Source organism: Sus scrofa, chromosome 10 (assembly GCF_054392235.1).
Source record: "Sus scrofa isolate SSC_HxYL_T2T_F1_AM1 chromosome 10, Sscrofa_HxYL_maternal_Yorkshire_Landrace_v2.0, whole genome shotgun sequence".
In the NCBI taxonomy this organism is placed as follows: domain Eukaryota; kingdom Metazoa; phylum Chordata; class Mammalia; order Artiodactyla; family Suidae; genus Sus; species Sus scrofa.
The window spans coordinates 33587566-33611425 of record NC_139392.1 but is presented as its reverse complement, the minus strand read 5'-3'; the positions used below and the strand labels follow the sequence as shown (position 1 = coordinate 33611425).

General features: G+C 40.0%; 1 protein-coding gene and 1 pseudogene across 2 annotated transcripts in view; both read left to right on the top strand.

Annotated features, from left to right (window-relative positions):
* The first annotated feature begins 619 nt into the window (after positions 1-619).
* On the top strand, positions 620-19196 carry LOC146398944 (early endosome antigen 1-like; annotated as a pseudogene).
* Positions 19197-22640: 3444 nt separating this feature from the next.
* The window catches only part of LOC146398943 (uncharacterized), a 64885-nt gene continuing 63665 nt past the window's right edge, over positions 22641-23860 (top strand). For both annotated transcript variants that reach the window (XM_084980885.1, XM_084980886.1), the window contains exon 1: positions 22641-22974. The gene's annotated coding sequence lies outside the window, so the exon portion shown is untranslated. The remainder of the gene's footprint in view (positions 22975-23860) is intronic.

Sequence of the window (23860 nt, the reverse complement as noted above, 5' to 3'; positions counted from 1 at the left end):
AAAGAGTAGGTAAAAATAAATCTATGTCCTTCTGCTTCTAGCTGTGTTGGAATAACTGGCAAGCTATTTAGTCCTCCCACTTTAAACAGCCAGAAAAGTGGGAAAAACTATAAAATAACTGTTTTCAGACATTTTACAAGAAATACTATAGGGGAGTTCCCCTCGTGGCTCAGCAGAAATGAACCTGACTAGTATCCATGAGGATGCCGGTTCGATCCCTGGCCTCGCTTGGTGGGTTAAGGATCCAGGTGTTTACCATGCGCTGTGGTGTAGATCACAGAAGTGGCTCAGATCCTGAGTTGCTGTGGCTATGCTGTGGAGGCTATAGCTGCAATTCAGCCCCTAGTCTGGGAACTTGCATATGCTGCAGGAGTGGCCCTAAAAAGCAAAAACAAACAAACAAACAAACAAAAAAACAAAAAAAAAATCACTATCGGGCTTTCATCTCAGAGAAGAAAAGCAGGTGAAATGAACATCTCCAACTTTTGACCTGGAGACATTTTCCAGCCTGGTGCAGGTGGGGGAATCCACAGAGAGCACAGTGGTCTCACTGAACTAAGGAATGAGAGGTTTAAGTTGAGGGAGGTTGAACTCAAATTTGCAGGGTAGAAGGGGAACAATGAGAGTATGGAACAATATAGAGAAAATTCTCCAGAAACCTACATAGGGATCCACTTGAGCCTTTAGCTGAATGCTGAGCTTTACACTTATAAGGAGGAATTCCATGAGGCCAGGCAGTGGAACAAATTATTAGGAGCTGCAGCTGAAAAATGATCAGAACTCACAGAGCTGGGATATGTTCAAGTTCCAGCCAGTCAGAGAAGAAAGACATGGTTGAACACTTGAGGGCATTCAGTAAAAACCCCAGAAATGTCACACCTTAAGAATAAAGCTAAACTAGCCCTAGAGTAAAAGCTAGCATACACCTCACCTAACAAACATAGGAACAAGCCTGGAAGGAATCCAGCTGGACCACCAAGTGTATTAACTGCCTGCTGGGGCAAAATTCAACCTTCGTTGAAAGAAGACAACAAAATCTAGCCTCATCACAAACATCAAAAAATTACTAGACATACAGAGAAGTGGAAAACATGAGCTATAAGCAAAAGAAAAATGATTCAATGGAAATAGAACCTAAAATGAGAGAGGATAGTCATCAGACAAGCACTTTCACACAGCTTTTCAAATATATTTATGGATACGAACAGCTCATACAACTGAACAACAACAAAACAACCCAACCCAATTGAAAAATGGGCAGAAGGCCTAAATAGACATTTCCCCAAAGAAGATATATGGATGGGCAGTAGGCACATTGAAAAGATGCTCAGCATCACTAATGGTTAGAGAAATGCAGATCAAAACTACAGTGAGGTACTACCTCACACCAGTGAGAATGGCCATCATTAATAATTCTACAAATAACACATGTGGAGAGGGTGTGGAGAAAAGGGACCCCTCCTATACTGTCAGTGGGAATGTCAATCACTACAACCACTATGGAAGGAACAACAGTATGGAGGGTCCTCAGGAAACTAAATATAGAACTATCATGTGGTCCATGTTTATTTATTTTTGGAAAGATGGGAACAGTTTTTCTCAAAAAGTTGAGATAATCTGTCAGAGTAATTTAACATTCTCATGTTGCTTAAATTTGGGTTTCTTCGTTCTTACTATATCATTCATGACCTTTATAATTAGAGTGTTGCCTATATGGTAGGTAACTCAACTAAAGGCCCAGGAGAATTTGCATGACCAGGTGCAAGAGCAGAAGGCACTTCTTAGAGCTGCACAAGACTGTCCTCTCCCTAGAAGCCAGCATCAATGAATTAAATAATCAATTAAATGAAAGAAAGGAGAAGGTCTCCCAGCTTGACATACAGGTAATATTGAATTATGTGACTTAATATGAAGTTTGTATGAAGAAAGCATGTTTTAGGATCACATTTTGAACTGTTTCTCCCCCCTCCCTACCCTGCTCTCCTGCCTTACTTATTAATGGAAAAACAAATAAGAATAGGAATTAAATTAAGGTTCTGTTTTGAAAGTTTGTTGAACTTTTCTGTTTGCCTCTCTCTCTCTCTCTCATTGTCTCCTTCCCCCTCCCCCCTTCCTCTTTCTCTCCTCTTGAAACCACCAAGTCTTTTCACTTTTCTGTTTTCATGAATCCCTTTTTGTTGTTTTTGAAGTTTAAAGCAATTTGATATTATACCATTAGATCTCTGTTACATTTCTTTGAATTATTTTGAATTTGATTTTTAAATTTTACTTTAAAGTTTTGATTAAAAAAAGCCATTATGTATATTAGCATATTTTCTTTCAGAAGCCAATATGGAAATCTTGCTCAGTGAGTCCATCGAGGAGTGGGAATTAAGATGTATTTCTTTCTCCATTCTCATCATTGGTTTCTTACTCTATACTGTAGTAAAGAAAGTTACTAGAAACATTGCTAACACTTAAATTTTTTAGAAGAATAATTCCATTGAAAATCAGAAATAATACAATAAGTTATTCAAATTTGGAAAAAAAGAGGATACCCATTTCATTTTTCAAAAAATATAATCTGTTGGATGAGTATCAGATAATTCAGTATGTGGATGCCCAGTGGAGAGGGAAGAGTGCTTTGGTGTTTTATAGGGATTTATTTTTATCTTTTATCCAAATATTAGGAATCTTTTCCCTTACTCATCCTTGTTTGGGGAATTATCACATACTTATTTTCTTAATGCCTGAATCTTTATGTTTTCTGACATAAGATTTAAATTTTTTAAATTATTTAGTGACAGAAGTCATGTGCACTCAGGCAAGGGGGAAATCAAGAATTAAATATAAACTAAATGCTGTGTAAATTTTGTTACAGATTAAAGCCAAAACTGAATTAGTACTATCAGCAGAAGCAGCAAAAACTGCTCAAAGAGCAGATCTTCAAAATCATTTGGACACAGCTCAAAGTGCATTACAAGATAAACAGCAGGTAAGGGAACTTGATACGATTTTTTACCATAACCTAAAGTTTTGGTGGATAAAATAACTGAAAATGTGTAAAAATGATACTCAGTTTTATATAATATTGGAATTGACTTATTCTCCTTAATTTCTCCCTGAGTTCAGAGCTAGTTGAGTGGCAGATGCAGGAGTCAGACAGATGGAGATAAAAATAGTATCTTTGTTTTTGATAAAGCTCTATTTGTGTGCAGCTGCGGTTGGGCTTTTTAATATTGTATTTCTCCCATTAATTAGACCTTGGCACAAAGCTAAAATATTTACTCCTAAGGGCCAATGATTGGGAAAGAAAGCTAGACTTCCACACCTGTTTTTAGTAGGTAATCGAGCTATGATCCAGGTATGTTTCCTACCTGGAAGCAGGAAAAGAGCATTGTGTGTTCCATCTCAGTAATTAAAGTTACTCTCTTTTCTTGGGGGTAGGAGTAAGTGGGCCAGGAAGGGATACATAAGTTAATCTTCTCAATAGTTCCACAGAATAAAAGCTTCTTACTTTAGGGTCAAGGTCAAAATGCTGGTAGATGTTTCTTTCCTTTCACCAGGTAGGAATTTAAAAAATTTACTTCTTAAGAAATAATACTCGTTGTCAGTCCAAATTTTTTTAACAACATAGTAGTATATCAAGTTAACAAAACCATTTTCTATATTTACCCTAAGCTCTTAGATTGCATGTTTACTTTAAATTTTGATACATATCATTTCAGACCTCTATAAACACTCAACCTGTGTGTGTCTGTGTGTGTTTCTGTGTGTGTGTAAGCAAGAAGAGAGAGAGAGACCACACCCATTGGTCTTTTTTTCTTTTACGCACATTGTAGCCATATATGATGTTGATCTTCAAATTGCTTTTTACTTACATTATTGCCAAAGACATCTGGAAAGTATCTTCTAAGCTCAATAATCAGTGTCAAAAGCTATAGTGGAAAATGTATTCATAAGAATAACCATGGAAAAGTTTAAAATTTTCCTGCTGAAAATATTACTACTAACAAAATTCTACAGCAAGTAGCTAAAAGAGTAAAACATTTTCAGAAGTATGTGATGAAGGGTTAATATTTTTGATGTTTAAAGCACTTTCACGTAAGAAATAAGTGAACCTACAAAAGGAAACAATCAAACCTAAATTAGCAAACCCTCAAGTTCATTAAGAATCAGTTGCAATTAAGATAAAAATAAAACATGCCCTTACCAATGTAAACTGTGTGTATGTAACACCAGAAGTGTTGATATGGTGTAGTACAAGCCACTTTCATGCACTGCTTGTGGTAGAAGACATTAGTTTAACCTTTTGATAGCGGTAGGGGAAGCTGGTTGGTAGTATATTTATTTTAAGAACTGTAGGATTTTTCTTATTCTTTTTTTAATACTTTTTTTATTTTCCCACTGTACAGCAAGGGGGTCAGGTTATCCTTACATGTAAACATTACAGTTATATTTTCCCCCCACCCTTTGTTCTGTTGCAACATGAGTATCTAGACAAAGTTCTCAATGCTACTCAGCAGGATCTCCTTGTAAATCTATTCTAAGTTGTGTCTGATAAGCCCAAGCTCCCGATCCCTCCCACTCCGTCCCCCTCCCATCAGGCAGCCACAAGTCTTTTCTCCAAGTCCATGAGTTTCTTTTCTGAGGAGATGTTCATTTGTGCTGGATATTAGATTCCAATTATAAGTGATATCATATGGTATTTGTCTTTGTCTTTCTGGCTCATTTCACTCAGGATGAGATTCTCTAGTTCCATCCATGTTGCTGCCAATGGCATTATGTTGTTCGTTTTTACGGCTGAGTAGTATTCCATTGTGTATATATACTACATCTTCTGAATCCAATCCTCTGTCAATGGACATTTGGGTTGTTTCCATGTCCTGGCTATTGTGAAGAGTGCTGCAATGAACATGCGGATGCAGGTGTCTCTTGTAAGTAGAGTTTTGTCCAGATAGATGCCCAAGAGTGGGATTGTGGGGTCATATGGAAGTTCTATGTATAGATTTCTAAGGTATCTCCAGACTGTTCTCCATAGTGGCTGTACCAGTTTACATTCCCACCAACAGTGCAGGAGGGTTCCCTTTTCTCCACAGCCCCTCCAGCACTTGTTCTTTGTGGTTTTATTAATGATGGCCATTCTGACTGGTGTGAGGTGGTATCTCATGGTAGTTTTGATTTGCATTTCTCTTATAATCAGCGATGTTGAGCATTTTTTCATGTGTTTGTTGGCCATCTGTATATACTCTTTGGAGAACAGTCTATTCAGGTCTTTACCCCATTTTTCCATTGATTGATTGGCTTTTTTGCTGTTGGGTTGTATAAGTTGCTTATATATTCTAGAGATTAAGCCGTTGTTGGTTGCATCATTTGCAACTATTTTCTCCCATTCTGCAAGTTGTCTTTTTGTTTTCTTTTGGGTTTCCTTTGCTGTGCAGAAGCTTTTCAGTTTGATGGGGTCCCATGGGTTTATTTTTGCTCTAATTCCTATTGCTTTGGGAGACTGACCTGAGAAAACATTCATGATGTTGAGGTCAGAGAGTGTTTTGCCTATGTTTTCTTCTAGGAGTTTGATGGTGTCCTGTCATATATTTAAGTCTTTCAGCCATTTTGATTTTATTTTTGTGCATGGTATGAGGGTGTGTTCTAGTTTCATTGCTTTGAATGCAGCTGTCCAGGTTTCCCAGCAATGCTTGCTGAATAGACTTTCTTCTTCCCATGTTATGTTCTTGCCTCCCTTGTTAAAGATTAATTGACCATAGGTGTCAGGGTTTATGTCCGGGTTCTCTATTCTGTTCCATTTGTCTGTCTGTCTGTTCCTCTGGGGGCTTGGGCAGGTAGCAGGGCCACTGCAAACCCAAGAGGCTCCTCCCCAGGGCAGCGCAACTCAGAAAGATTGTCTGAGATCTTTTCCCGGCTCAGCCAAGCTTGTTGCAGCTTTTCTGGGCTGCAGGGGGTCCTCCCTGGAGCTGGCAGTCCTATGCAGCTGATCCACTAGGTTTCGGCACCCCCTGGGGCTTGGGCGGGTAGCAGGGCCGCTGAAAACCCAAGAGGCTCCTCCCCGGGGCAGCCCGACACAGAAAAACCGTTCAAGAATTTTGCAGATCTATTCACAGCCTGGCTAGGCTTGTTCTAGCTTTTCTGGGCTGCAGGCCTTTTCTCCGGGGCTGGTGGTGTTTGGTGCTGCTCTGCGGAAGTGTAGCCCCTCCAAAGGGCAAGCAGGCCTGTGCAGGGACAGCCCCTGCAGTGGTAGGCTTCAGGCAGTTGTTGAGGCCAGCCCTCCTGGATGGCAGGCACCCCAGGTCCGGGAGCGTGTAGTGGGTGGCGGGGGTGGGGGGAGGGGATGCACTTGGAAGCACAGCTTTCTGCTAGCTAGTGGGCCTGTAAGCTTGCTGTGGTGTGGGGAGTATTCTATGGGGACCCACCCCTTGTCTCCCCTCCCCAGCATGGGTGCAGACCAGTCTCTTCTCCCAGGTTCCCTCTGATGTGGTTTTCCACTTCCCCGCCCCTAGAGTATTGCTCCCTTCCCCTGTGACAGCTTTGCTTTCCAGTCTCCCAGGCAGCCTCTGCCCAGTCAAACTTGACAGACCGGTTTCTAGACCTCCCAAGCAGTCTCTGCTCCGCCCCGCCCCCCAGCCCATTCTTGGGGACTAACCTCTGGAGCTGAGGTCTTGGTGCCCAGCCCCCACCCAGGCATCTCAATTTTTGGTGACTTTGCCCGTAGTTCAGATGGTCTCTTTGGTTCTTGATCAGCTTTTCAGTACTCCATCTTACTGCTACACTCTTCTCTGCATCTGGAGATTCCTCCGGTTCGTTTGATCTTTCCCCCGAGTAGGTGACTTTACAGGATGTGGGATCCCCTTCTCCTCCTCAGTTCCCTTTCGGGAGCGCCCATCCCGCTCGGATTCACCTTCTCTCACTCTCCTCTTTTCTCCCGATCTGCCCAGTAATGTCACGAACTTCTTGCCGTTATTGGAGTTTAGGTTCCTCAGCCAGCGATTGGTTGCTGTTTGTGCGAGTTATTTATTCTGTAGATGTGCTTTTTTTGTTGTGTTTGTGTGAGAGGGCGAGCGTGTCCCCCTACTCCTCTGCCATCTTGTCTTCCCGTATCGGATTTTTCTTATTCTTTAGCTCACCTTTAGTCCTTTACCCTAAGGAATAATCATACTTTGCATCTCTGCAGAAAGTTTTGTAGCAACCTAAGACTGTAAAATAAGACTTTGGCTAAAAAATGGTCTGTATCAATAAAACGGAAATTTATGTAGTGATGTATAATGATATTTTAGAAAATAATGTCAGGTTCATGATGCATTGTTATGGAAAAACAAAGGTTACAATAAAACACTATGTAAAGCAAGACCTGTTATTTTAAACATACAAATCAGAAAATAGAAGCTAGCATACAGAGAAGACTAGAAAGAAATTTATCAAAATATTAATAGTGATTATCTATGGGTAGTGGATTTCCTAGTATTTTTTTTGTTTTGTTTTCCCTGTGCAACTAGATATTCCAAATGAACATTATGTTATCATTATAATTAATAAATTATTAAAAAATGCTGCCTTGAACATTGATAATATTTATTTGTGACAGTGTTATTTTACTGTTAGCTTATTTAATATTCTACTGTATCTTTTGGCTCCTAAAGTAACTCTTCCTTGAGAAAGTTAATTGAGCTGTTAGGTATGTAAACTTAGTATCTCAGGCTGTGTATAACTTCAGTTCAGGTCCTTTATATTGGTGGGTAAATTTAACCTTTGATAGACTTATCTATTGTCTTACTCAAAGTAGTTTCTTCAGTAAAATTAGAATTTTCTATTTTACTTTAACCGATCATTTGGGAACTGGAGTAAAGTAATCCTTACTGAAGTTATCTTTAATTTTACTTTTCTAAAAGGAGTTGAATAAAGTCACTACTCAACTGGCTCAGGTCACTACACATTTGCAGGATAAGCAAGAACATGGCAGTCAGGTGAAAAGTCATCTTAAAGAATATAAAGAGAAACATCTCTCTTTAGAACAGAAAACTGAAGAATTAGAAGGTCAAATTAAGGTTTGTATAAAAGAAACTGAATTTCGCCATATTTTCTGTTCCTGTAGCAATGTAATTGATGACCCAGATGGAATCTAAGATTTCAAACTTTCAAACAAAGGTTAAGCTGTGATGTAAAAGTTTTAAAAATTAAAAAAAAAGAGAAAGATTTCTCATCATGGCGCAGGGGTTAACGAATCCGACGAGGAACCATGAGGTTGCGGGTTCGGTCCCTGCACTTGCTCAGTGGGTTAAGGATCCGGTGTTGCCATGAGTTGTGGTGTAGGTCGCAGATGCGGCTCGGATTCCATGCTGCTGTGGCTCTGGCGTACGTAGGCCAGCAGCTACAGCTCTGATAAGACCCCTAGCGTGGGAACCTCCATATGCCGCGGGAGCTGCCCAAGACATAGCAAAGAGACATACATACATACATACATACATACATACATACATACATACATACATACATACATAAATGGAGTTCCCATCGTGGCGCAGCAGAAATGAGTCCAACTAGGAACTATGAAGTTTCAGGTTCAATCCCTGGCCTTGCTCAGTGGGTTAAGGATCTGGCGTTGCCATGAGCTGTGGCGTAGGTTGCAGATTTGGCTTGGATTTGATGTTGCTGTAGGCTGTGACATTGCTAGGTGTAGGCTATAGCTCTGATTTGACCCCTAGCCTGGGAACCAAAAAAAATTACCTGTGATTTTTCTTATTTGATTTTTGAATTCCGTTTTACTTTTAACTTCTTTGTTAAAGGAGGGCTTTTGCAAATAGCAGTTAACATATATACTGGTTCCATGGTATGTGTAAATATTTCAAAGAGACAGCCAACCAGGGATCTACTCTGTAATTATGAGGAACTTATTTTTTGTTTTGCTATATCATTCCTGTCTCTTTCCCTCTTTACTCCAGTATAATACTCAGGGATGGCATATTTTTTCCTATTTTAAACTTTACATTTATACTCTTTGGGTTTTGTTTCTAATTTAATATTATTTAAATTTATTATAATTTACACTATGGTAAACTTCTTTCTTTAATACAACTCTGGATGAAAGTTTGGAGCTAAAGAGATTAAGTGGCTACACATATGAGAGAAGGATTTGACCTGAGTCCCTTGTCCTTTAAATTAAACCTGCTATAAGTTAAAAATTTCTCAAGTTACTATATATATGTTATACCTCCACTGTCAGATAAAGCACTTCTGTACAACTGTAGAATCCTGGGCTTTGAATTTATATACATCCACATCCACATCAGTATAACGTGGAAGAAGAAAATTACATTTTCAGATCTTCTCTGCATTCCTTTTTTTATTTTCTTTATGGTCAATAACATGGCATGACAAATTACTCAACATAATGGTTGAAAAAAACAAAAAACTAATTTTTTAGATGAAGGCGTCTCATGAGAAGTCTATTTAAGTATCTTTTAAAAATAGTTATTTAGGAGGACAAGATGGCGGAGGAGTAGGGGGACACGCTCGCCCTCTCCCACAAACACAACAAAAAAAGCACATCTACAGAAGAAATGACTCGCACAGAACAACAACCAATCGCTGGCAGAGGAACCTAAACTCCAATAACGGCAAGAAATTCGTGACATTATTGGGCAGAACGGGAGAAAAGAGGAGAGTGAGAGAAGGTGAATCCGAGCGGGACGGGCGCTCCCGAAAGGGAACTGCGGAGGAGAAAGGGATCCCGCACCCTGGAAAGTCTCCTACCGGGGGAAAGACCAAACGAACCGGAGGAATCTCCAGATGCAGAGAAGAGTGTAGCAGTAAGTCGGAGTACGGAAAAACGATCAAGAACCCAACGGACCATCTGAACTACGGGCACAGTCACCAAAAATTGAGACGCCTGGGTGGGGGCTGGGCACCGAATCCTCGGCTCCAGAGGTTAGTCCCCGGGAAAGGGCCGGGGGACGCCTGGGTGGGGGCTGGGCACCGAGACCTCAGCTCTGAAGGTTGGTCCCCTAGAGGGGGCCGGGGGACGCCTGGGTGGGGGCTGGGCACCGAATCCTCGGCTCCAGAGGTTAGTCCCCAAGAAAGGGCCGGGGGACGCCTGGGGGGGGGGGGGCTGGGCACCGAGACCTCGGCTCCAGAGATTAGTCCCCGGGCTAGGGGGGCGGGGAAGAGCGGAAACTGCTTGGGAGGTCTCTAAACCATTTGACGGGGCAGAGACTGCCTGGGAGACTAGAAAACAAAGCTGTCGCAGAGGAAGGGAGCAATACTCTAGGGGCGGGGAAGTGGAAAGCCGCCTCAGAGGGAACCTGTGAGAAGAGCCTGGTCTGCGCCCGTGCTGGGGAGGGGAGAGAAGAAGGGGTGGGTCCCCATAGAATACCCCCCACGCCACAACAAGCTTACAGGCCCGCTAGCCAGCAGAAAGCTGTGCTTCCCAGTGCATTCCCTCCCCCCACCCCCGCCACCCCCTACGCTCTCGCCGAACCTGGGGCTGCCTGCCATCCAGGAGGGCTGGCCTCAACAATTGCCTGAAGCCTACCACCGCAGGGGCTCTCCCTGCACAGGCCTGCTTGCCCTTTGGAGGGGCTACACTTCCACAGAGCAGCACCAAACACCACCAGCCCCCTAAAAAAGGCCTGCAGCCCAGAAAAGCTAGAACAAGCCTAGCCAGGCCGTGAATAGATCGACCTAATTCTCCGACGGTTTTTCTGAGACGGGCTCCCCCGGGGAGGAGCCTCTTGAGTCTCCAAGGGCCCTGCTACACGCCCAAGACCCCAGGGGGTGCTAAGACCTAGTGGACCAGCTGCATAGGACTGCCAGCTCCAGGCAGGATCCCCTGCAGCCCAGAAAAGCTGCAACAAGCCTGGCCGAATCGGGAAAAGATCTCAGACGGTCTTTCGGAGTCGGGCTGTCCTGGGGAGGAGCCTCTTGAGTTTCCAAGGGCCCTGCTACCCGCCCAAGACCCCAAGGGGTGCTGAGACCTAGTGGACCAGCTGCATAGGACTGCCAGCTCCAGGCAGGACCCCCTGCAGCCCAGAAAAGCTGCAACAAGCCTGGCGGAATCGGGAAAAGATCTCAGACGGTCTTTCTGAGTCGGGCTGTCCTGGGGAGGAGCCTCTTGAGTCTCCAAGGGCCCTGCTACCCGCACAAGACCCCAGGGGGTGCTGAGACCTAGTGGACCAGCTGCATAGGACTGCCAGCTCCAGGCAGGACCCCCTGCAGCCCAGAAAAGCTGCAACAAGCCTGGCCGAATCGGGAAAAGATCTCAGACGGTCTTTCTGAGTCGGGCTGTCCTGGGGAGGAGCCTCTTGAGCATCCAAGGGCCCTGCTACCCGCCCAAGACCCCAGGGGGTGCTGAGACCTAGTGGACCAGCTGCATAGGACTGCCAGCTCCAGGCAGGACCCCCTGCAGCCCAGAAAAGCTGCAACAAGCCTGGCCGAATCGGGAAAAGATCTCAAACGGTCTTTCTGAATCGGGCTGCCCTGGGGAGGAGCCTCTTGAGCCTCCAAGGGCCCTGCTACCCGCCCAAGACCCCAAGGGGTGCTGAGACCTAGTGGACCAGCTGCATAGGACTGCCAGCTCCAGGCAGGACCCCCTGCAGCCCAGAAAAGCTGCAACAAGCCTGGCCGACTTGGGAAAAGATCTCAGACGGTCTTTCTGAGTCAGGCTGTCCTGGGGAGGAGCCTCTTGAGTCTCCAAGGGCCCTGCTACCCGCCCAAGACCCCAAGGGGTGCTGAGACCTAGTGGACCAGCTGCATAGGACTGCCAGCTCCAGGCAGGACCCCCTGCAGCCCAGAAAAGCTGCAACAAGCCTGGCCGAATCGGGAAAAGATCTCAGACGGTCTTTCTGAGTCGGGCTGTTCTGGGGAGGAGCCTCTTGAGTCTCCAAAGGCCCTGCTACCCGCCCAAGACCCCAAGGGGTGCTGAGACCTAGTGGACCAGCTGCATAGGACTGCCAGCTCCAGGCAGGACCCCCTGCAGCCCAGAAAAGCTGCAACAAGCCTGGCGGAATCGGGAAAAGATCTCAGACGGTCTTTCTGAGTCGGGCTGCCCTGGGGAGGAACCTCTTGAGCCTCCAAGGGCCCTGCTACCCGCCCAAGACCCCAGGGGGTGCTGAGAACCAAGTGAAATCTGCTACCATCGTGGGGTGGACCTCCCAGTCCTGTCTGCCCTCAGGAAGTCCTCCTTTGCTTCAAAGAAACACTGTTAGTCCCATCAACACTCCAGAAAAGCCACACTGCCTCAAAAAAAGATTGACCAACAACGACAGCCCTCAGGAAATATTCCAGGGCAGTGACAAGGCAAACACTACCCGATAACGGAGAGTACAACTCCCTCAGGAGAAAGAAGACAACAAGCAAGATGAAGAAGCTGAGAAACCACCCCCAGTCAAACCAACAGGAGAACTCACCTAAAACAGTCAACAATGAAACTGATCTCTGCAGTCTGACAGACCTGGAGTTCAAAAGAGAAATAGTGAAAATACTGAAGGAATTAAGAGAAGATATGAACAGCAATGCAGATACCCTCAGAAAGGAGCTAGAAAGTATAAGGAGGAGCCAAGAAAAACTAGAACATTCATTTGCAGAGATGCAAACTGAACTAGGGGCAGTAAAAACCAGAATGAATAATGCAGAAGAACGAATCAGTGATATGGAAGATAGAATAATGGAAATCACTCAATCTGGTCAACAGACAGAAAACCGAATCAAAAAACTGGAAAGCAATATAAGAGACCTATGGGATAATATAAAACGGGCCAATCTACGCATAATAGGAATTCCAGAAGGAGTAGAAAAAGATAAAGGAATGGAAAATATATTTGAAGAAATTATCGCTGGAAACTTCCCAAATCTAAAGGATACTGGATTCAAGATACAAGAAGCACAGAGGGCCCCAAATAAACTGAACCCAAACAGACCCACACCAAGACACATCATAATAAAAATGGCAAAAGTTAGTGATAAAGAGAGGATCCTAAAGGCAGCAAGAGAAAAACAGAATGTTACCTACAAGGGAACCCCCATAAGAATATCAGCTGATTTCTCTACAGAAACACTACAGGCCAGGAGGGAATGGCAAGAGATATTTAAAGTGCTCAAAGGAAAAAATATGCAACCTAGAATACTTTATCCAGCAAGAATATCATTTAAAATAGAAGGGGAAATAAAAATTTTTCCCAATAAACAAAAACTTAAAGAATACAGCAACACAAAACCCAGGTTAAAGGAAATATTGAAAGGGCTTCTCTAAACCAAAAAGAAAGGAAGGAAAGGGAAGAAAAAAGAAAAGAAAAAAAAAAAAAAGAAGAAGAAGAAGAAGAAGAGGAAGAACTAGGACTGAGGAAGATACAATCAGAGAGCAGTCACTCAAATAAGCCAGCATACAGATTTAATCATGAACATGCTTCAAACAAAATAAAATTAAAAAGAAAAAAATAAAAGAGTCATCAAAACCATAAAATGTGGGCAAGGGATGTTAGGAGGTAAATAATCCTTTTTGTTTGTATGTATGTCTCTCTTCTTAATTTTAATATAATAATGAAGTGTTTGAACTTACAGGACCATCAGGCTAAAACACACAATTATGGGAAGGGGTTAGCATACTTAAAAAACAGGGCAACCACAAGCCAAAACCAAATATTGCATTTGCAAAAAATGAAAAAAAAAAATACACTCAAGCAGATAATAACAGGAGACCATCCAACCAAAAAAAAAAAAAAAAAAAAAAAGAAGAATGGAGAACCATAGAATCAACTGGAACACGAGGATCAAATGGCAATAAATAATCATCTATCAATTATCACCTTAAATGTCAATGGACTGAATGCCCCAATCAAAAGACACAGAATGGCTGAGTGGATAAAACGGCAAAAACCTTCAATATGCTGCCTACAAGAAACTCACCTTAGGACAAAAGATACATATAGATTGAAAGTGAAAGGCTGGGGAAAAGTATTTCATGCCAATAGAAATGACAGAAAAGCAGGAGTCGCAACGCTCATATCAGACAAAATAGACTTTAAAACAAAAGACATAAAGAAAGACAAAGAAGGACACTACTTAATGATTAAGGGATCCATCCAAGGAGAGGATGTTACTATCATCAACATATATGCCCCAAACATAGGAGCACCCAGATACATACAACAAATATTAACAGACATAAAGGGAGATATTGATGAGAATACAATCATAGTAGGAGACCTAAATACCCCCCTCACATCAATGGACAGATCCTCTAGACAGAAAACCAATAAAGCAACAGAGATCCTAAAGGAAACAATAGAAAAGTTAGACTTCATTGATATCTTCAGGACACTACATCCAAAAAAAGCAGAATACACATTCTTCTCAAATGCTCATGGAACATTCTCAAGAATCGACCACATATTGGGACATAAAGCGAATCTCAATAAATTTAGGAGCATAGAAATTATCTCAAGTATCTTCTCTGACCACAATGCCATGAAATTAGAAATCAACCATGGGAAAAGGAAAGAGAAAAAACCTACTCCATGGAGACTAAACAACATGCTACTAAAAAACCAATGGGTCAATGAGGAAATCAAGAAGGAAATTAAAAACTATCTTGAAACAAATGATAATGAAGACACAACCTCTCAAAATCTATGGGATGCTGCGAAAGCAGTGCTCAGAGGGAAATTTATAGCAATCCAGGCCTTTCTCAAAAAAGAAGAAAGATCCCAAATTGACAACTTAACCCTCCACCTAAATGAATTAGAAAAAGAAGAACAAAGAAGTCCTAAAGTCAGCAGAAGGAAGGAAATTGTAAAGATCAAAGAAGAAATCAATAAAATAGAAACTCAAAAAACAATAGAGAAAATTAATAAAACCAAGAGCTGGTTCTTTGAAAAGGTGAACAAAATTGATAAACCCCTGGCCAGACTCACTAAAAAGAGGAGAGAAAGAACCCAAATCACCAAAATTATAAATGAAAAAGGAGAAATCACAACGGATACAGCAGAAATACAAAAAACCATAAGAGAATACTATGAACAACTATATGGCAATAAGTTTGACAATCTGGAAGAAATGGACAATTTTCTAGAATCTTACAGCCTGCCAAAACTGAATCAAGCAGAAACAGACCAACTGAACAGACCGATCACTAGAAATGAAATGGAAGAGGTCATAAAATCACTCCCTACAAATAAAAGCCCAGGACCAGATGGCTTCACAGGTGAATTCTATCAAACATATAAAGAGGAATTGGTGCCCATCCTCCTTAAACTCTTTCAAAAGGTTGAAGAAGAAGGAATACTCCCAAAGACATTCTATGAGGCCACCATCACCCTCATTCCAAAACCAGGCAGAGATACCACCAAAAAAGAAAACTATCGGCCAATATCATTGATGAATATAGATGCAAAACTTCTCAACCAAATCTTAGCCAACCGAATCCAACAACATATCAAAAAAATTATACACCATGACCAGGTTGGGTTCATCCCAGGTTCACAAGGATGGTTCAACATACGCAAATCAATCAACATCATACACCACATTAACAAAAAAAAAGTCAAAAATCATATGATCATCTCAATAGATGCAGAAAAAGCATTTGACAAAGTTCAACATCCATTCATGATCAAGACCCTCGCCAAAGTGGGTATAGAGGGAACATTCCTGAATATAATCAAAGCCATTTATGATAAACCCACAGCAAATATAATCCTCAATGGGGAAAAACTGAAAGCCTTCTCACTCAAATCTGGAACAAGACAGGGATGCCCACTCTCACCACTGCTCTTCAACATCGTTTTGGAAGTCTTAGCCACAGCAATTAGACAAACAAAAGAAATCAAAGGCATCCATATAGGAAGAGAAGAGATCAAACTGTCACTGTATGCAGATGACATGATTCTATACCTAGAAAACCCTAAGGACTCAACCCCAAAACTCCTTGAACTGATTAATAAATTCAGCAAAGTGGCAGGATATAAGATTAACATTCAGAAGTCAGTTGCATTTCTGTATACCAGCAATGAAGCATTAGAAAAGGAATACAAAAATACGATACCTTTTAAAATTGTACCTCACAAAATCAAATACCTCGGAATACACCTAACCAAAGAGGTAAAGGACCTATATGCCGAGAACTATAAAACCTTAATCAAAGAAATCAAAGAAGATGTAAAGAAATGGAAAGATATTCCATGTTCCTGGATTGGAAAAATCAATATTGTGAAAATGGCCATCCTACCCAAAGCAATCTACAGATTCAATGCAATCCCTATCAAATTACCCATGACATTGTTCACAGAACTAGAACAAACAATCCAAACATTTATATGGAACAACAAAAGACCCAGAATCGCCAAAGCAATCCTGAGAAACAAAAACCAAGCAGGAGGCATCACTCTCCCAGACTTCAAGAAATACTACAAAGCCACAGTCATCAAAACAGTGTGGTACTGGTATCAAAACAGACAGACAGACCAATGGAACAGAATAGAGAATCCGGAAATAAACCCTGACACCTATGGTCAAATAATCTTTGACAAGGGAGGCAGGAACATCAAATGGGAAAAGGAAAGTCTATTCAGCAAGCATTGCTGGGAAACCTGGACAGCTGTATGCAAAGCAATGAAACTAGAACACACCCTCACACCATGCACAAAAATAAACTCCAAATGGCTGAAAGACTTAAATATACGACAGGACACCATCAAACTCCTAGAAGAAAACATAGGCAAAACACTCTCTGACATCAACATCATGAATATTTTCTCAGGTCAGTCTCCCAATGCAATAGAAATTAGAGCAAAAATAAACCCATGGGACCTCATCAACCTGAAAAGCTTTTGCACAGCAAAGGAAACCCAAAAGAAAACAAAAAGACAACTTACAGAATGGGAGAAAATAGTTGCAAATGATGCAACTGACAAGGGCTTAATCTCTAGAATATACAAGCAACTTATACAACTCAACAGCAAAAAAACCAATCAATCAATGGAAAAATGGGCAAAAGACCTGAATAGACATTTCTCCAAGGAAGATATACAGATGGCCAACAAACACATGAAAAAATGCTCAACATCGCTGATTATAAGAGAAATGCAAATCAAAACTACCATGAGATACCACCTCACACCAGTCAGAATGGCCATCATTAATAAATCCACAAATAACAAGTGCTGGAGGGGCTGTGGAGAAAAGGGAACCCTCCTGCACTGCTGGTGGGAATGTAAACTGGTACAGCCACTATGGAGAACAGTTTGGAGATACCTTAGAAATCTACACATAGAACTTCCATATGACCCTGCAATCCCACTCTTGGGCATCTATCCGGACAAAGCTCTACTTAAAAGAGACACATGCACCCGCATGTTCATTGCAGCACTATTCACAATAACCAGGACATGGAAACAATCCAAATGTCCATCGACAGAGGATTGGATTCGGAAGATGTGGTATATATACACGATGGAATACTACTCAGCCATAAAAAAGGATGACATAATGCCATTTGCAGCAACATGGATGGAACTAGAGAATCTCATCCTGAGTGAAATGAGCCAGAAAGACAAAGACAAATACCATATGACATCACTTATAACTGGAATCTAATATCCAGCACAAATGAACATCTCCTCAGAAAAGAAAATCAATCATGGACTTGGAGAAGAGACTTGTGGTTGCCTGATGGGAGGGGGAGGGAGTGGGAGGGATCGGGAGCTTGGGCTTATCAGTCACAACGTAGAATAGATTTACAAGGAGATCCCGCTGAATAGCATTGAGAACTATGTCTAGATACTCATGTTGCAATAGAAGAAATGGTGGGGGAAAAACTGTAATTGTAATGTATACATGTAAGGATAACCTGACCCCCTTGCTGTACAGTGGGAAAATAAAATTTAATAAAAAAAAAAAAATGAGAACATGCCTCTAAAAACAAATAAAAATTGTTAAATCTCTGGCTTCCAAAAAAAAAAAAAATAGTTATTTAGAACCAATAATATTTATTGTAACCTATCACAACATTGGATATTAGATATTTTTTCTAATCATTGTTTTAGGACGTATTCCATCTGTTACATAGAATTAACATAGTTACATTGAGTGTCAAATATAAGCCTTGAGTAAGAACTACAGGTACCTAGATTGGCTTATAAAATATTTAGGGCACAAAATTTTTTACTGCTATACAAGAAAATGTCTTGCTCATAGATTTTTGAACTATGTACTTAACAGTTTGACTTTTTTTTGGCTTCACCTATGGAATGTGGAAGGGCCTCAGCCAGGGATCAAACTTGCACCACCGCAGCAACCTGAGCTGCAGCAGTGACAATGCCGGATCCTTAATCTGCTGAACCATTAGGGAACTCCTGACTTTTGTGAATTTGTAAAAGTACCCACAGTTATATCTACATGAATGACACAAAAATCACACTGTGAAGAACAATGATCTCTAGATGAAGAGATTGAAGAAGCAAAATCAGAAGTTTAATTGGTTTTATGTTTAGGGTCAATAGGTGTTAATGAGAAGGATGACATGACAACTGCATTTTAGTTGTGAATAGTTCTAATTATCTCAGTATTATTAACTGTGATTATAAAGGAGTACATATTTTAAGTGGGCCCATGTGTAAACCTGTTACTTAGTTTTTTCGGACTTTAGTTCATAAATTTTACGCAGGTAACAAATATAATTATTTTAAGTTTTTCTCTTAGAGTTAATTTTGAAAATTAAAAACTCAGTGACTGCTTCTCCTATAGGAAGCCTGCTGCTAGGTTTTCTTAAATATTCCATGATAAATGGCAGCTTTATTCAGTGAAAGCTTCAGAGTGTATTTTTTATTATAACAGATATTTTTGGCTATTTTTGTGTGTTATGTCAACACCAGTTTGAATGTAAACAAAAGTGGTATAATGTTATAGTAGATAATTGACATTAAAGTTGTTATTATATTTCTTCAATAGAAATTGGAAGCTGATTCACTTGAAGTTAAAGCAAGCAAGGAGCAAGCTTTGCAGGATCTACAACAGCAAAGACAACTGAACACAGATTTAGAGCTTAGAGCTACAGAATTGAGTAAACAAGTTGAAGTGGAGAAAGAAACATAAGCTTAATGACTTAAGGGGGAGCATTGTAAACTAAGAATTAACATATTTTTAAGATTTCAATTTTATCATCACATCTTTAAGGATTTACTTGATTCTATAAACTGCTTATATTAACATGAATAAAAATAAATCCATATAATATGGTTAAATAGGAGGGCTTGTTAACAGTCACATTTCAGCAGACTTTGTCTTTAAATGCCAAATATTCCATTCCGACTGTGTTGACGGATTTGATCTGTGGCAAGAGCATGAAGATTTTTGACTCTCAGTAGTAAAGATGGAAGTTGGGTGCGTGGGAAAGTTACCTTTCAGAGAAATGAAATAAAACCCATCAATAATTAAGTTGTTTTACACCTTCATGGTTGCATCCTTGTTTTGGGAGGGATGACAAAATTTTTTTGTTCTCATATCTAGTACATTGGGTCCTGATACTGTGAATTTGAGGATATACAGGTGCAAATGGCATTTCTTCTCACTGATAACATCATAGTTTCCAGTGCTGACGTTTGGAGAGTACACCTGATCCTTTGTATCACCCACTAACTTGGTTGTCACCTCTGGAAGCCAGTCATGTGTCTTTGAAGGTGACCTCTGAGTTGCTTCTTGTTCTCTTTCCCAAGGACACTTATGGGATCAGTGGTTCTTTCCACTTCTACTAAGGTTTTTTTTGTTTGTTTTTTTTGTTTTTTCCCTTTACACTTTATGCGAACATTTCCTATGTTGGCTCCTGCCTTTCTAGAGTACTACCTAAGAAAGGCAAGCTAGGTAAACATATCTAGAGTTTGACTAAACCCTCAACCTTGGTTGAAAGGCTCAGCCCACATAACAGGGCACAGGGCCCCCCTTTCTCAAGGGCCACTGATGCTATTCAAGCCCACCAACTTCCATCTTATATTTTCATTCCTCTGCAGTTTAATATATTTTCAAATATCTTTTGTGTTTTCTTCTTTGATCATGGTTAGTTAGAAGTATTTTGTTTACTTGTCAAATATTTGGGATTCTTGTAGATATCTTACTGTTACTGGTTTCTCATTTAATTCCACTGAGGTCAGAGAACATACTCAGACTTTTCAAACTGTTTTATTTAGGGCCCAGTATATGGCTTATCTTGGTTAATTTTCCATGGGTACACATATGTGTTGTTGGGTAAAGTATTCCATAAATATCAATTAGGTTGAGGTAGTTGATAATATTGTTCTAATCTTCCATATCCTTGCCATTTTTTCCCCTCTGATCATTTCTGTCAGTTTCTGAGAACGGAGTGTTAAGGTTTCCCAGATCATGTGTGGTTTTTTTTTTTTTCATTTTGATTTGTTTTGTTTTTTTATTACTAAGTGACTTTAAAAAAACAGCTAAGTTTTGCAGTCACTATGAAGGCCTTTATTTCTATTGCTGTCTTTGATTCACATAGTCATATGATTTTATAATAATTATTTGTGGGAAAGTTAAATAGCATAGTGAATAAATATATCAAGTCCTAATTTTAAGGTTGCTTGACATGGATTTTAATTATATTAAAATGGTAAAGTAATAATTAGTACAATGACTTTTCTGTTTAGACCTTTAAAAATCAGTGCGGTACAGGATCCTATGAATGTAGTTCACTTTTCTAGCTACTTTTTAGAAAGTAAAAGTAAGTTTCTGGGACTAAAAGTTCGAAATTTTCAAGGTATATGTGCAGCTCTGGTATTGTATTAATACCTAACTTCAATTATGTGGCTGATATAGCTTTTAATAATCTCTCTTTAACATACTGTTCAATTTATAGTAAGTACATTGATGGTAAAATACACTAGAAAGAGGATACATTCTAGAAATACTACTTTGCATCTGGTTTTATTTTCTCTTTAGAAACTTGTTGATCTTTAATATGTGCTTTTCCTTTGATATGCATATAAACATAATTGTATTCATTTTATGAAAAGAGAAGTCTTTAACTCTTACAGCAATATGTGCATTTCCTTATTCTTATAAATTTTTACTGATTTAGCTACAGAAAGCATTTTTTAAGGGGCAAATAATAACAAATCTCTTACATAATCTGCTAGGTTCTAAGATTACAATAAATCTATTGTCCTTCCTCTATCTGAAATGAGATATTCTTCTGTTTTTTTCCTACTTACCTTATGTGTTTTGACGTTTAAGTCGTTTCAAAGATATAATGTGTTTTATGTTTTCAAGGAAGGAGGCAAATTTCTGTATGCTTAGGGGCTAATAGGTTCTTTAGAGTACAGGGAAAACTTTTCTGGCTGTCATAGGCTAGGTTTGCTCTATGCACAGTTTTCTTTGGGGATTAAGTTAGGGGCTTAGATGGTCTTGACTTTACCACTAATTTATTTCCTTGAGGTAAATCTTCTTTATCTGTTAAATAGTCAGAACAGATGTTCTACGGCATTTTTTTGGTTGTGTAGTTTTATTATTTTTCGACTAAATTTTTTTTAGCTTTTTTTTAAAAAAAATTACAGTTAATTTATAATGTTGTACCAACTTCTGTACAGAAAAGTGACCCAGTCATATACATGTATATACACACACACACACATATATACATATTACTTTTCTTATATTATCTTCCAAGATATAGTTCCCTGAGACTTGATATAGTTCCTGTGTTATACAATAGGACCTCATTGCTTATCCATTCTAAATGTAATAGTTTGCTTCTACTAACCTCAAACTCCCAGTCTGTCCCATTTCCCCTTGGCAACCACAAATCTGTAAGTCTGGGAGTCTGTTACTCTTTTGTAGATAGGTTCATTTTGTGCCATTTTTTGAGGGGGGAGGGGCTGCCCATGGAGTTCCTGGGCCAGAGATCAGATTTAAGCTGCAGCTGAGACCTATGCCTCAGCTGCACCAATGCTGGATCCTTTAACCCACTGTGCTGGGCCAAGGATTGAACCTGCATCCTACCAATTCCATTGTGCCACAGTGGGAACTCCTGTGCCATATTTCAGATTCTGCATTTAAATGAAATAGGGTATTTGTCTTCCTCTTTTTTCTTAATTTCACTTGGTATGAGAATCTCTTGTTCCATACGTGTTGCTACAAATGGCATTATTTCATTCATTTTTATGGCTGAGTAGTATTCCATTGTATATATGTACCATATCTTCTTAATCCATTAATCTATAGACGGACATTTAAGTTGTTTCCATGTCATGGCTATCGTGAATAGTGCTGCAGTGAACATGGGAGTGCATTTATCTTTTTGAATGAAAGTTTTGTCTCGATATATGGCCAGGAATAGGACTGCTGGGTCATATGGTAGTTCTGTATTGAGTTTTCTGAGGAATCTCCATATTATTGAACCTCCATGGTGGTTGTACCAATTTACATTCTCACCAACAGTGTAGGAAGGTGCCCTTTTCTCCACACCCTCTCCAGCCTTTGCTATTTGTAGACTTACTAATGATGGCCATTCTGACTGGTGTGAGGTGGTTCTGGCTTGATACATTAAATTATTATTTTTACTTCTTAAGGATACAAAAAAGTTTAAAAAATTAATAATTTATTTTGAATGGTAAATTAGAGGTGATAAATTATGCATTATTAAATTTTTTCTTAAATAGCATATCCAGTACAAAGTTGGATCTACAGAAGAAATCTGAAGCACTTGAAAATATTAAGCAAGTGCTTACCAAGCAAGAAGAAGGAAAAAAAAAATCCTTAAACAAGAAAATAGAAAATTTAAGTCAAAATGCAAAAATGCAGCAGGAAGAATTGAATAACAAAATTCAAGCAGCAGCGACAGAACTACACAAAGTGAAGATGGAGAAAGAAACTCTAGTAACAGAGCTTTCTGCAGCAAAAGAGGAATTATCAAAAGTTTCTGATTCTTTGAAGAACTCCAAAAGTGAATTTGAAAAGGAAAGTCAAAAGGGAAAAGCTGCTATATTAGATATGGTTAGTTGTTTATATTTACTTTTTTTTTAAGCAGAAGTGATAATATTTAAAATGTACTGATTCTTCTGCCTAATTCATATTTGACATTTTCTTTTTTGCTTTATAGGGCCACACCCATGGCATGTGAAAATTCCCACAGGAGGGGTTGGATTGGAGCCACAGCTGCAGGCCTACAACACAGCCACAGCAATGTGGGATCTGAGCTGCATCTGTGACCTACACAACAGCTCATGGCAATGCCAGATCCTTAACCCACTGGGTGAGGCAAAGGCCAGGGATCAAACCCGTACCGTCATGGTTACTAGTTGGATTCATTTCTGCCAAGCCACAATGGAAACTCCTAAAAAAAAGATTTTCATGTTACTTTTATGTTCCTTTCTGTTTGGAGAAAACATCTATCTGTACACATTCCCTCTTAAAGTATATGTGATTATTTTTATTTATCGTTTCAACACTTTCTTCTTAAGAATTTCCTTGCTTCCTTTTTTTTGAAGCATATTATTCTACGTTTAAAATAGCATAATTTGGAATTACCTGGTGGCTCAGGGAGTTAAGGATCCAGCATTGTCATTGCTGTGGCTTGGGTCATTGCCGTGGTGTGCATGGGGTTTGATCCCTGGCCAGAGAACTTTTGCACACCACAGATGTGATCAAAACAACCAAACCATATCCACAACCACATAAGTTATTTAATTTAATTAATTCTGTGACAAAAAATGTGGCTTCCAAACCAAAGTTTTCTAAAATCTTGTCCAAATACTATCTAAATTATTTATTGTGACTCTTGGTTGATGATTGAAACACTTAGCCTTTTCCTGTTCCTCCTTCCTTACTGCTATAATACTTGCCTGTTTTTATTAATGAAATGGGATTATTTTGTCCCATC